The sequence below is a fragment of the Amblyomma mixtum genome, chromosome 2, assembly GCF_055824585.1.
Source record: "Amblyomma mixtum isolate Tamu chromosome 2, ASM5582458v1, whole genome shotgun sequence".
NCBI lineage: Eukaryota > Metazoa > Arthropoda > Arachnida > Ixodida > Ixodidae > Amblyomma > Amblyomma mixtum.
This window is the reverse complement of record NC_143013.1, coordinates 21,026,190-21,039,668: the sequence shown is the minus strand read 5'-3', so window position 1 is coordinate 21,039,668 and position 13,479 is coordinate 21,026,190. Positions and strand designations below refer to the sequence as shown.

Genomic DNA, 13,479 nt, shown 5'->3' with positions numbered 1-13,479 from the left:
CCTATGGGGTTGATGTTGAGACGGTCAAGTATGAGCCGCCCGTGTTTAGTGCGGGAGAGGCGGTGGATTTGGGCGGTCTTGTGTGCCTCTATGAGTTCTGTGAGCGTGTTGTAGATGCCGAGTTGGAGGAGGTGCTGTGTGCGCTGGCGTACTGAGGTAGCCCCAGTGCCGCTTTGTACGCTGAACGTATAATGCTGTTCACAGCTTCCTCGTCCTTCCGGCGGAGGTGATAGTAGGGGTAGGAGTAGACTATCCTGCTAATTAGGAAAGCTTGCGTGAGCCGACAGAGGTCATCCTCCTTCATACCTCTGCGGCGGGTGCTGATGCGGCGGATAAGTACAGCGTTATGAACGCCGCTGTGAGGTTCTTAGCTTTGTTATTCCATTGCCCAAAGTTTGTTCTCATGCAAAGAAGACGTAAACAGACTGAGAAAGTTAGGTCCTTGCGAAAATTCTCCACGTATACATAACGAAGTCCGTACTAGCGAGGTACGACTATACATAATTCCGAACCACGATGAGGGTGAAACGCCGTGCCATGTTTGATGAATACATAGTATAGCGTTGTGCTAAAATAGGCTAGTGGGAAAACAACTCAAATGAATAAAGAAGGAATGAAGGGACGGTCTAGCCAATACCATGCGACTGACATACACGTCGAATGCATAAGCTTTGACTGATTCAGTTGCTTCGTAAGCAGCGTCACTTTTTCCAGGACCATTTGCGTTGGGAACTATTATTTAGACGCTGAACAAATATATTCCAGATGCTACATCACGAATAGTTCACCTACCACGTGTTTTTTTCGCCACATTTTGCATTGGGCTGATCATGGTGAAAAATTCGTGGTCGGTGTCGCACAAATCTATTCACTCAATTTATTCTTTTCATTCACAGTTAGTGAATCGAATCGATTACAAAGAGGCGTTATGGAGTGCATAGGCGCACAGTTGTCCTCTCCTTTTTAATTTCTCCGGCACCAGTTGGCGAGCTGTTTTCGTAAGGATCGGCAGCACACTACACTTTTCTTCAGGCGTTTTGCAGGGGCTTCAGATGCCTTGCAGAGAAGCGAGAGGTTTCGCTCAGGTGGACTTTGACGGGCGAGCCGATGTAAAAAACGCGCATTTCAACCTATGCGCCGTTGTGGCCTACCTGTTTTTACGAGTGTAATTTAAAGAAAGTGGACATTTGTGATAAATAATAAAAATAACAGCCAAATATACAACGAAGCCGCTTACAAATACATATAAATGAATACAACTTGGTTCTGTCGTGCCTTAATGAGCGTTATTCCTGTCGCGTGTGTCCTGCAAAATTTGTATGTTTGCTCATGATTGTGTTTTTTATCAAACCGGTAATATAACACGTATCATCAAATATCCCTCAAAAGCGACCTTAAAAAGCGGTATTAGTTGCTGTCGACATAGAAGCCATACATAAACGCTCCGAGCTCTCATGCCAGAATACCGGCTTTTCTTCTTGCGTATACTTTGGATAGTGTATGCAATGTCGGGTGCAAAAAGTGGTACGCAACATTAGAGGTTGTATGGCTTGCTGCTTTTGCGGCCATTTTCGGCATTTAGGCCAAGCTGGAGCGCCACTCATCGAAACGAGCAAAATGACGTGCCTCTGGATCAAAACAGTCTCCTTCGATCACAGTACACCACATATCTAAGGTGCCGTAACTAGTTGTTACCAAGCTTCTCACATGATTCTCGGTCGATAGATTTTTATTTGCCTACTCAAATTTGTTCTATTTATTTTTGATTTTTTTGAAGCCGGTATCCGACCTTGAGGTCGCTAATGGAAACCTCAACCTCAGATGCTTAGAAACACTTCTAGAAAAGCTACCAGAGCCATATCTGTTAGTCGGAGAACTCCTCTTTCTGGGGAAGTGGAGAAACTAATCCCAGAGGTCGCATTTTAGAAGATTTTATTCTGTGCAGTAATGTGTGCCTACTGAATTCAGGAAAGCCCATGTACTGCTCCCTAAAAACTGCAAAAATTAGCAGTTTAGATTTATCGTTTAATTCACCATCACCTTTTAATGATGTTGAATGAGATCTTCTGGACAACCCACGCGGAATGGATCATTTTCCACCCATTATTATACCTGAAGAGATAACTGTACAGCAGCTGTATCCCACCAGTAGTCACATACGAGGCAGAAACGAGGAGGCTAACGAAAAGGGTTCTGCTTATGTTAAGGACGACACAGCGAGCACTCAGGACCAATGCCACCGAGGTATAGCCCGCAGGCAAATCGTTTATTTGGGGTGATTCCAAAATACGATAACCGCCCTCAGTAGCGCAGGCAGCAGGAAACGGGCACGGGGAAAGCTCGATGTCACCTGGAAAAGCCGCGTTTGTCTCATGGCTCCGTCCATCCCGTCCATCCCGTCACGCGTTGTCTCATGGCTCCTTCAACTCTCTCCCCGTGGTGGGCTGCCCGTGCGGCCACCGAATACACGAGGGGGAAAGGAGGGTCGCCCACGTGATGATGTGGATGCTGCTTCCCAGCTTTCTTCTCTGCCAACCCCGAGAGAGCCGGGAGGGTAAGGGTTGCTGTAGGCCACTTGAGAGAGTTCGGCAGGATATGCGCCGCCTAGGGCGGTCGAAGGGTAGACTGGATGCTCGCAACTGTTATCCCCAACCGTTCCCAATCTAGGTCTCCAAATACCTCCAGCAACTAGGCGGTGAATAGCATTGGAAATATAGTGCCTCCCTGTCTGACATCCTTCCGTACTGCAATTTTATTGCGGTGGTTATGGAGGACACCTGCGATCCTCTAGTCAAGTGCACCCTCGGAGGGCGAAGCCCTCCTCTAAAATAAGCAAATCACGGAACATGTGCTACTCTCGCTTGCACACACTTCCTTCTCTCGACCTCATCCCCTCCGTTACTCGCATCCCCATCCCCCGAAAAATTAATTTGGGCCCACTGCTCTCTGGAGTCCCGTTGTAGTTTTTTCGGGCGCGTTCCGACTCGTCCTATAGAAACTGCCCCCTTCCATACGCCGACCTAGGACAATGCCACTTCCATTGTCTTATCGCCCTCCCAATACCTATACTTCTCTCAAAATCCAACTAGCGTGCCTGGCTGGGATCGGCACAGCTGGCCGACTAAGTAGCCCTGGGCGCTCTCCCAAGGTCGTGCTGCTCTACCCTCCACCATGCTTTTCCATCCGCCACCATGATTTTCATTACAATAATTCAGCAATATGATGGCTTCCAATATTCCCTTCATAAGCTGTTCTAGTGTGAAGACAGTGGCATTCTTCGGCATTGAACCCAGTCCTCCGGCTCAGTAGCCGAACACCCTTACCACAGGGCTAAGGCAAAATGCAACAGCAGCCATGGGCTGTGCACTGTCCGGGCGCGTTAAAACTTCGGGTGGTCCAGATTGTTGTGAAGATCTTCACTGCGGTGTCTTTCATAGCTCATGAGCAGTTTGGGGACGTTAAACTGAACACAGCATGTAGCACTGTCACCTTATAAAAGCTGAAGCTGATCCAGGGGTTGCCTGGATCTTTTCTTATCTTGCCCTTAATTCCCTTACTCCCCCCCCCCCCCCCCCCCCCCCCCGGTAACAAATTTGTGCAGGTCCGTGCTGTACTCGAGCGCGTGGCTGGATGACCGGAGGAACAGGAGAAGTTGTCCACGCCGCTGCGCCTGAAGCCTTGGGCGGCAGAGCTCCCCGTCTCCGAGAACCTGCACACGGTGAGCACATCGCGCAATTCAGCCAAAGCTAAAATGCTGCGGAACCATCTAAATGCATAGTCCGCAGGAGCAGGACTAAGGAAAGCGAACTTTTTTTGGATGTCTAGAGTATATGAACTCCCCTTACTGTCACAGTTGTATTGTGGCCATGATGTTCATGAATTATAAAAGATCAGTTGCGTTTGGTATATTTGAAGGACCGGTCATGCTTGCAGTCTTGCTTTACATGTTGTTTGGCACCTGTGCACTGCTACAAGCGCGCTATAGTAGAAGATATACGCGCAGTGCAAAAGCAAGGAGGTGACACATCAGGGAAAAAAAAAGGCGAGGATCCGTGTGCGAAACTACATATACATGAACTACGCGGACGACTGGGTGCTGTGTGAGTATTTGGAACCCCGGGGCCTGCTGAACTAGTTGCAAGTGAAATTAATGACACATTGGAATGATGCGTGAGTCACTGATACGCTGCGAAAATGCTGAGAATGATTGAGTAATTGGGTGCGATGTCAGGCGTCACTGCAATTCAGCAGTGACGCCTTATGGCTGCTATTTAGTAATTACTTCCTTATTATCAATCTACTTCACCGTGGGGGATTTCCCTAAACATCGCACTACTCCTGTCTTCTAAGGTCCCTGTAGTGGCATGCTAATTGATCGCATGTATAAAAAGAGAAAAAAATTCCAGAAACAGAAAAGAACAAAGAAAATACCTGAAGAGAACCGTAGCAGGCACCGGGCTAACCGTGACGAAAGTTGACAATGGGCTACAGTTTCAAACCCCCATAACGAATTTGCGCAGGTCACGACTGTAGGCAGACACGTGGTTGGATGACTGGAGGTGCAGGACACGTTTTCTACGTACACGAGAATCTTTGGACGGCAGAGCTCACCGTCTCCGAGGACCGGCACACGGTGAGCACGTCACTTATTGCATTCCGTGCGACAATGCCGCAGCGTCAACGAGATGGTCTGTAGAAGCAGCAGGATTGTGGAAATTGCAAACTTGACTTGGCTGCACAAAGTACCTGCGCTCCCCACACTCCCACAGTTGTGTTGTAGCCAGGGTGTTTATAATATATCTCAAGGCAATGATGTTCGGTATATGAACGGACCAATCATGCTCGTCAGTGGGAATTTCGAACTACATTTTCTATGACTGCTCAACTGTGAGCATTATGGAGTAGTAGTATAAACTTCATTCCGCAAAATGGGACGGGGTTTAGGGGTTGGGGTCTTGAGCAGCAGGCGGTGTTCCTAGGTACAGGGTCCCATTGGTTCTTGCTGCCTCCTCGGCCCGCTCAACCAGCGCAAGCTGATCTTGCGGGTCGGAGCTGGACAGAAGCTCCTCCCGCTGCTCGACTGACGGGTTTGTAATTTTGGGCTCTATCGGACTCACCCGACAGCCAAATGTGGAGTGGTAGAGGGTGGCTATCTCTCCGCACCACACGCATTCTGGAGTGTATTGCGAAACACAAGGCGCCATGATGTGAGGACAAAGAGGCCTAGCTTCTCTTTCGAGGGTGACAGCGCCCGAGCAGTTACTTTTGTGAGACAGGATGAACATCATAATCAGAGAGGGGGGGGGGGGGGGGGTGGAAAGGAACGCGGATTTCGCGCTGACTGTTGACGACGCGCAGAGACATTGTAGAATCGTTTGGAGATAGCGACGGCCCCACGGAAACGTTTTCCCTTACAATCAGGCTCATCCTTGCATTGATTCCGCGGAACAAGAATTCCTTGCTGCTGGAGGCTAAAAAAAAATAATGTGGCTTGCAACCGCTTATGAAGTGAATGAACGTAATGGCGCCGCCGCGGTGGCTCAGTGGCTATGGTGCTCGGCTGCTGACCCAAAAGACGCGGGTTCGATCCCGGCCGCGGCGGCTGGAATTTCTTTGGAGGAGAAATTCTAGAGGCCCGTGTACTGTGCGATGTCAGTGCACGTTAAAGAACCCCAGGTGGTCGAAATTTCCGGAGCCCTCCACTACGGCGTCTCTCATAGCCTTAATTGCTTTGGGACGTTAAACCCCATAAACAAACAAACAAACAAACAAACGTAATGGCCTCATTATACGCGGAAAGCTTACAAGAAGGTTAGGCCCTAGCGTCCAATGGTGGCCATCAGGGTGGTTCCTGGTATCGTGTTCTCCCCGCCTTTTCGGTCGGGTTTTGCACGTTGTTCGGCGGCTGCCGGCATGGTTCACTGGAACAAATTATTCGCTTTGTCGCTTTGGGGACCGTAGACGAAGACACGTACAAACTGCGAAAATGAAGTGCCCACAGTAATGGTTAACTGGCTAGCGAAGCAGCACTTACCACCAATTCGTTCTGCACTGTTTAGTTCACACGCTTCTACTGCAAAATTACAAGACATCAACATGACGAAAGCCGGCACTGTGGCCGCTGGGCCCAAAAGACGCTGGTTCGATCCCGCGGCGATCACGTTTCCACGGAGGCGACATGCTAGAGGCCCATGTGCTGTGCGATGTCAGTGCACGTTAAAGGGCAACTCCGGCGATTTTTCGATGTGCATCGATTGAAATGAAATTTTAAGTCTGTATTCTTTATGATAGTCTGATGCCTCATGTGAAATTTCGCACCTGAAACCGGCGTAGTTTTTCCGCAAGCGAATTTTGAAGACAAGCGCTCCTCGAAGCGAGCGGCACCCACTGATCGAGCAACTTCTACAGGCCACCCTGTTCTGTGACGTCACTGGCGGGGCGGCGTGTCAAGCAAGAGCTACTGAACTACAGACGTGCACATTTGGCACTGCTCCAGCGCGCATGTTCTAGTTCATGCCTTTTGCCGCTAGGGAAAGACACCTACGGGAAGCGTGGCGCTACATTATACCTGTTGAACAAGACGGCCTCCTCCATCATTTTATTTCAAAGGCAGTTTCGTCGTTTGTCCACGTAATCATTAACATCGATTTGTCTATGCTAGGTACGGTGGTGCTGACGAAAAGAAAGCGGATAAAAAGAAAGACGTTTTTTGTACTCATCCAGAACGAAAAAACTCGTGATTGTGGATATTTTTATTGTTGATGTTAAGAGAGCAGAAGAAGACGAAACAAATGTATTAAATATCTTGCGCAAATTGGCAAACGATGATGATGATGACAGCAGACGAACAGGTCAACCGAGCGCCCTCAACGGCAAATAAGCTAACGAAAGTTGGCGCACGCTGCTCCATAGGACCCCGCCAAATGTGCAGGTCTGTAGTTCAGTAGGTCTTGGTGTCAAGCTGGTTGGGCGCGCGCCGGCGCTGGCAGTGCAGGGGAAAACTGAAAATTGGTTTTGAGGAAAGTAAATGACGCAGTAATGGACACCCGAACCGCGACGTAAGGGAGGAGTGAAAGAAGAGGAAGAAAGAGGTCCGTAGTGGAGCTCTCCGGAATTATTTCGACCACCTGTGCAATTTCGCGCCATCTCAACGTACCTGATGTGATGTGTACGACAGAGTGATGGGCCACGGCAACTTCTGTTGTGCTGTGGGGTGCACAAATTCTTGATCTGTGACAACGGGTGTGATCTAGCATAGGTTTCCTTGCGATAAGAGCCTTCGCGACAAGTTGGTAAGAGCTGTCCGCCGTGTAAACTGGTCTCCGAGGAAGCATTCCCGCTTGTGCTCGGAACATTTCGCGCCAGATTGCTATGAAGACAGCGTGTACTTCAAAGAGAGCTTTGGACTCGCTAAGGCTTCATTCAACTGGCGCTTGAAGGCTTATTCTGTGCCAACGTTATTCTAGTAAAACCGTCTATCGCAGCGGCCAGCTGAACGAAGCGCGGCCGTCAAGAAGAAGCGGTATGTTGGATTGTAGAACTGTAGCTGGCGTGAACTCACTTCCAAAAGCTCGCCGTCGAGATAAAGCTTCGCAGATGCCCCTGTAAGGACGTTGTGCACCGCGGCAACGTTCCGGCAGCAGATTCTTTCATCAGGCTGGGTCGGCCGGCACTGGCCACACGAACAGCTGTCGGCGGGAGCATCTCATTAACTTTTGTTCTGACGACTCTGTCACAAATGCATGCACGAGAAATGACTCAAGTAATCACTTCGAGTTCAGACCGTCTCCGTGCTGCAGGTGACGCGGCCTGTGGTGTGACTCGGCTGGCTCGCGCGGCGGTGGATCATACCTGTAAGGCGACTCGTCCTGTCCAAAATCGTCGAATGAGTCGTCTTCTAAAGACTCGCTGGTCTCGGAAAGCTGTCCTCCGCGCTTTCAGTCATGTCGACAGCGCGGCTCAGGGTAGTTGTGATATCTTCGGGGACTTCACAGCGCGGCGAACCCGCTCGTGACGTCACAGTCAATACCGCACGAAGGCACCTCTCCGGTTTCGTTTTGGCGGTTTCGGTTTCGGGTTATGTGTTTTTTGCTGTTTAAAAATTATTTTACGCTTGCTTTTGAAAACATTGTATCGTACACATTACGGGAGGTTCTTAAGAACACAAAACAGCCATTAACTTAAAATGGCTGAAAAATCGCCGGAGTTTCCCTTTAAAGAACCTCAGGCGATTAAAACCTTCGGAGACATTAACTAAGGCATAGCCCATATCGTGAACATGAAGACAGGAGGGACTCCGACTTATAACTTTGTTTAATGAAGGTACAGTCGGGGACAAAAGTCTCCGGACCACGTGTTCCTCTAACGAAGCCGATAGCTTTGCTAATAGGCGGCGGCTGGGGACCACCCTTGTGGAGGCAAAAGTTAAATTTTTGTTCTTTCATCTCCACAAGTGCGGTCTCCAGCTGCTGTCTGATAGTAGAGCTATAAGCTTTGTTTGAGGAACACGTGGTCCGGAGACTTTTGTCCCCGACTGTACCTTTATATTTCTATATCGATCGGCACACTGCTGTAGGTACCGAGAAAGGCCACAGCAAGGACACGTGGACAAGACATCCGAAAGATACCACGCACGCTTTTTTTTTTACTGGACGTTTTGTTCATAAACGTTCATGAAACAAAACGTCCAGTATAAAAAAAAAGTCTGTGTGGTTGCTGCGGGCTTCTGCGGTACCTGCAGCAGCGTGCACCCTCCTCTTGCGCTTCGCTTTTTTTTTACCCAAACAACTTATATGGTTCCAAAATTTCCTTGGCCCACCTTTAGCTGCGCGATCAGGGGATTACTTTATTTTACTCTGGACGAGGACCTATACAAGCAGTTTCTATCATCGATAAGATTCCCATTTTCGGTCTATTCCTTCCTCTCTGTTTCCCTGAAGCCACCCGTAGTTGTTCAATGACCTCCTTAAATTCCTTATTGCGTCAGCCTCGTGGTTTCCTCTTTCCTTCCCAGCGGTTTGTAACTTTGCTTGTTCCATTTCCATACTGCTGAGTAGTTCTTATTACAATCCCACTTTTCCATGGGGCGTTAATCTTATGCTTTCTCAACGCCTGCTGCTATTAGCGCTATTTGTTGGACGTTGAATTTTGCTTTCGTTTTTTTTGTGTTTTATACATTTCTCTTTTGATCAGGGCACGCATATGCAGAATAATACATCTATGATCACATCCTTGGCTATACTCTCCCTCCTCGTCTATATACATTTTGGCAAGCTTGCTGTACAGGGTGTTTCACGTAACTTGAACCAGTGATTAAAAAAAGTGGTGAATCGGATCTGGTTGCAACCAAAGACATATTGTTTCCCGTCGTGTGGCGCTCCTCAGTGTATCTTTAAAATTCTGTTTAATTAGTTAAGCATCAAATTAAGCAAGTTTCCTAATACTCACTTTAGAGGCACGTGCGTTCTGTTAAGTGTGTAGAGGGGGTTTAGAACGAATCGATTCAGTTTTTTGTAGCAACGTACTTCCTCCTGATCATCATCAGCCTGACTACGCCAACTGCTGGGCAAAGACCTCTCCCGTGTCTCTCTATCTAATAACCCTTTCTTTTTGCCAGCTGCGGCACCCGTATCCCCTCAATCTTCTTAATCTCATCCTCTCACCCAACTTTATGCCCCCCCCCCCTCCCCCCCTGCTGTGTTTGGTTTCCTTTGGAATCCGCTCCGTTACCCTGAAAGATCAGTGGTTATCTTGCATTTGCATTACATTCCCTGAAGATGAAAATTGGTTTTGCGGAAAGGAAATGACGCAGTAATTGTCGCACATATCTCGGTCGACACCCTAACCGCGCCGTAGGGAAAGGGATAAAGGAGGGAGTGAAAAAAGAAAGGGGGTGGTGGTGGTGAAAAGCATTTATTCGGCTATATTGTAAGCAATTTATTCGCCTTCGTCGTCGTCGCCTCTCTGGCTGCGACTTCATTCTCTTTCACCTGAAGATTCCCATCGTCATCGCTTGAGGCTGTTCGCTTGGAAGACGTCTCTGGCGAAAGGGCTAGAATAAACGTCTTACGTGAAGTCTTCCCTTACAATATTTACAGAGAGGTGCTTGCCCCTGAGAGGCCCCCAGTGGGTCTCGCCCCTTGCAATACTTGGCGGACTCCCTCATTCCGGGATCTCGTTGGTCATGACCACTGCGCACGTCCTCCGAACCAGGCCCTGTTGGGCGGATAGTTCCTGGCAGCCGGGCAGGGCCTCCCCCCAGTCCTCGCGGGTAGGGGAAGGGGTGATGGGGGGGAGAGAAGGATTTTTCATGCATGCCCAAACCATGTGGAAGGTGTCGGCCACCTCCTCACAAAATGAGCAGCGGCCTTCCAAAAAGGATTAAAGTGCTTGAGAACCGCCGTACACAGCAGGATGTTTTTAATGTTTGTAAAGAGCCTGAGGAGAGTTCGTTCGCCAGCTTTACCCAGTCCCTTCATAGGAACCGGGTAGCGCCGGCGTGCGGCACGTTAGTGCTCAGCAAAGTCTTGAGAAGAAATAAGAGGGCTGTGATCTGGGTTAAGGTCCTCCCAAGGAATGCCTGGTGCCCGGTGAGTGAGTGCGCGGGCTACGTCATGGGCGGCTTCGTTACATGGCATGCCTTGGTGGCCGGGGACCCATATGATTGAGCGATGAGTTGGATCGCCGTCGCGAGTACTATGGTGAAGAATTTGGTAGAAGAAAGGAAGAGGGGCCGTCGTGGCGGTGGCGAAAAACATTTATCAACAATTAAACAATTACAGAGATGTGATTGGGGTAGGGCCCTATTGGCACCTTCCCCTCACAATACTAGGTGAAGCCCCTATTCCGTAATCGCATTGGCAAGCAACGCCATCCTCGTCCGTTGAACCGAGGCTTTTTTTGGGTCTTGAGGTCTTGACAGCCGAACAGGACCGCCTCCCAGTCCTCTCTGGTGGGGTTGAGGCGGGGGGGGGGGAATAGATGGGCACTCCCAAACCATGCGGGAGGTGTCAACCACCTCCCCACAGAGCTGGCACGCGCCGTCAAAGGATGTGTTGAAATACTTAAGCCCCGCCGGGCACAGTACAGTGTTAGAGTTTTGATGAGGAGGCGCTCGTCAGCGCGTCCAGTCTCTTATAAGGGGTCGGGTAGTGCCGGTGCTCCTCCTTGCAGTAATCGGTGATTTGTTTGAATGTAAGGGCCAGATTGTCTGATTTGGAGTAGGCTTCCAAGGACAGGGAGATAGCCCGGGGAGAGAGTGCGCGAGCGGCCTGATCGGCCTGTTCGTTTCCCTGGAGTCCCTGGTGACCGTATGCCCAAATCAGGTTGCGTGAAGCTGGATCTTCGCATCGGCAGCTAAATTGCAGTATGCGCCAGGCAAGGGAGGGCCACTGAGCCACCGCGGCTCCGCTTAGGCCCCATTTATTCCTCTTGATTTCATCTACGATGTCCTTTGCCAGTTGCGGCCACCGTATCCCCGCAAGCTTTTTAATCTCATCCGCCCACCTAACTTTCTGCCGCCCCCTGCTACGTTTGCCTTCTCTTGGAATCCACTCCGTTACCCTTAAAGGGCAGCCCGCAAGGGCACCTTGTGTAACGAGGTGTTGGTGCTTGGCGCCACCACGGACCCTTAGTCCCCATACCGAAGCTGTCATCCGTACCGTGGCGATAGGTTGAAAGGTGGAGGGAAGAAACCTTGAACGGTGGCGGTCGAGGAAGTGGTCAATCCTCGGCCGATGGGCTCCTTGTCTGTCTACCAGGCGGGGAGTCCCGGGACCTTCCTCTGTGTATAAGGGTGAATCAGAGGCGACAAAGTATCAGGAACCCTGAGTTTATACATGCCGTATGGAAAAATCTGCAAAAAAATCTGATCGACCCCCGAAAAGAGGTCGCACCGATGTGAAGAAACTGAGTCCACAGAAGCCAGAAACGTTTGCGAAGTTTTTTATGCTTCACTCAAACACTAATGTACCGGTAGCCAACCTATCTGCATTTGTCATCGCCAACACCCTAAAAAGTTGTGTAGGCAAAGACTACAAAGCAAAAAAGCAATGAACCGGAGACCTCCTTGTAGAAATAAACACAAAAGAACAGAGCACCAAACTGATGTCATTACAGAATCTTGGAGAAATGAGCATACAGGTAACCCCGCACCGCACCCTGAACCACTCAAAGGGCGTCATATCTGAATATGAACTCCTACAGAGTACCGATGCGGAAATGGAACAAGAACTAGCCGAACAGGGAGTAATAGCAGCCCGACGAATAACCATCCGGAGAAACAATGCTGAAATCAAGACCAAACATATTGTACTAACTTTCAATAGCACAACTCTGCCTGACTCCATCCATGCCGCATAACTCCATTGTAAAGTCCGCCCATACATACCGAATCCGAGACGATGTTTCAAGTGCCAGCGCTTTGGACACAGCATGTTGGCCTGCCGAGGCAAACCCACTTGTGTCACATGCGCAGAAGACGCACATACAGAAGAAAGATGCGAACGCACACCAAAGTGCATCAACTGCAATGGCGCACATGGCGCGTACTCCAGGTCGTGGCCAGTCGGGAAAACAGAAAAACAAATCATAACTTTGAAGACCACAGAAAACCTGTCCTACCTTGAAGCCAAAAAACGCGTCTCTTTCCAACAGAAAGGGACCTACTCTGAAGCGGTGACGCGGGGACCGCCGCCGCCTTCAGTTTCTGTCGGCACACAGGTCGATCCGAAGGACCTGGGGTCGACAGCCAAGTCCCCACCACAGAAGTCGGTGACACAGTCCACAGGGCTGAAAATTTCGCGGGAAGACCACGCGATCCTCGCCGGAGGCCCTCAGGCCCCACTTTCAGCAGCGGCATCCTCGGCGACAGACACCCAGAACAGCTCTGCTGAACTGGACCTGTTGCCCCACCCCTCTAAGAAGGCAACTGCTGACCCAAGAGACTCTGCCCCTGGAGCAGAGCATAGTTCACTGGTGCCAACAAAAAAGACGAATGCGAAGGCCACGGGCCATCGCAAACAAGAAACATCCTCCACGTCCACCGTGGAGGAGATGGATGTCAGCAAAAGTCCGCTGACATCTAAAACACACGTATCCGCGGATTCTCCGCGGAAATCCGGCGCCACGAAAGTGGCGATGGATACAACTCCTGGTTCGCCACCGCTGCAGCGGCGGCGAGACTCCCTAGAGAAAAAAGGGAAACCACGAATCACTGCCCCTGAGAATAAGTAACTTTCCCCAATCCCCAACTTATCACAATGGCGTATCTAATACAATGGAACTGTAGAGGTCTACACAGAAACTACACAGACATAACCGATATGCTCAAAACAATGGCACCTACAGCTGTGTGCCTGCAAGAAACGAACCTTGGGCCACAGCACACAAACATCTTAAAAAAATATAATAATTTCCGGAAAGACCGAGTACAAGCTAGCCGAATCTCAGGAGGCGTCGCTATCATAACGCAAAGCGATG

At 49.7% G+C, this 13,479-nt stretch overlaps 1 long non-coding RNA gene across 1 annotated transcript in view; it reads left to right on the top strand.

The window, feature by feature from the left end:
* Positions 1–13,479, top strand: part of LOC149358632 (uncharacterized) — a 58,647-nt gene that overhangs the window by 20,543 nt on the left and 24,625 nt on the right. The window contains exons 2-3 of the long non-coding RNA XR_016288234.1: positions 3,602–3,718; positions 4,521–4,633. This is a non-coding gene — a long non-coding RNA (uncharacterized LOC149358632). The remainder of the gene's footprint in view (positions 1–3,601; positions 3,719–4,520; positions 4,634–13,479) is intronic.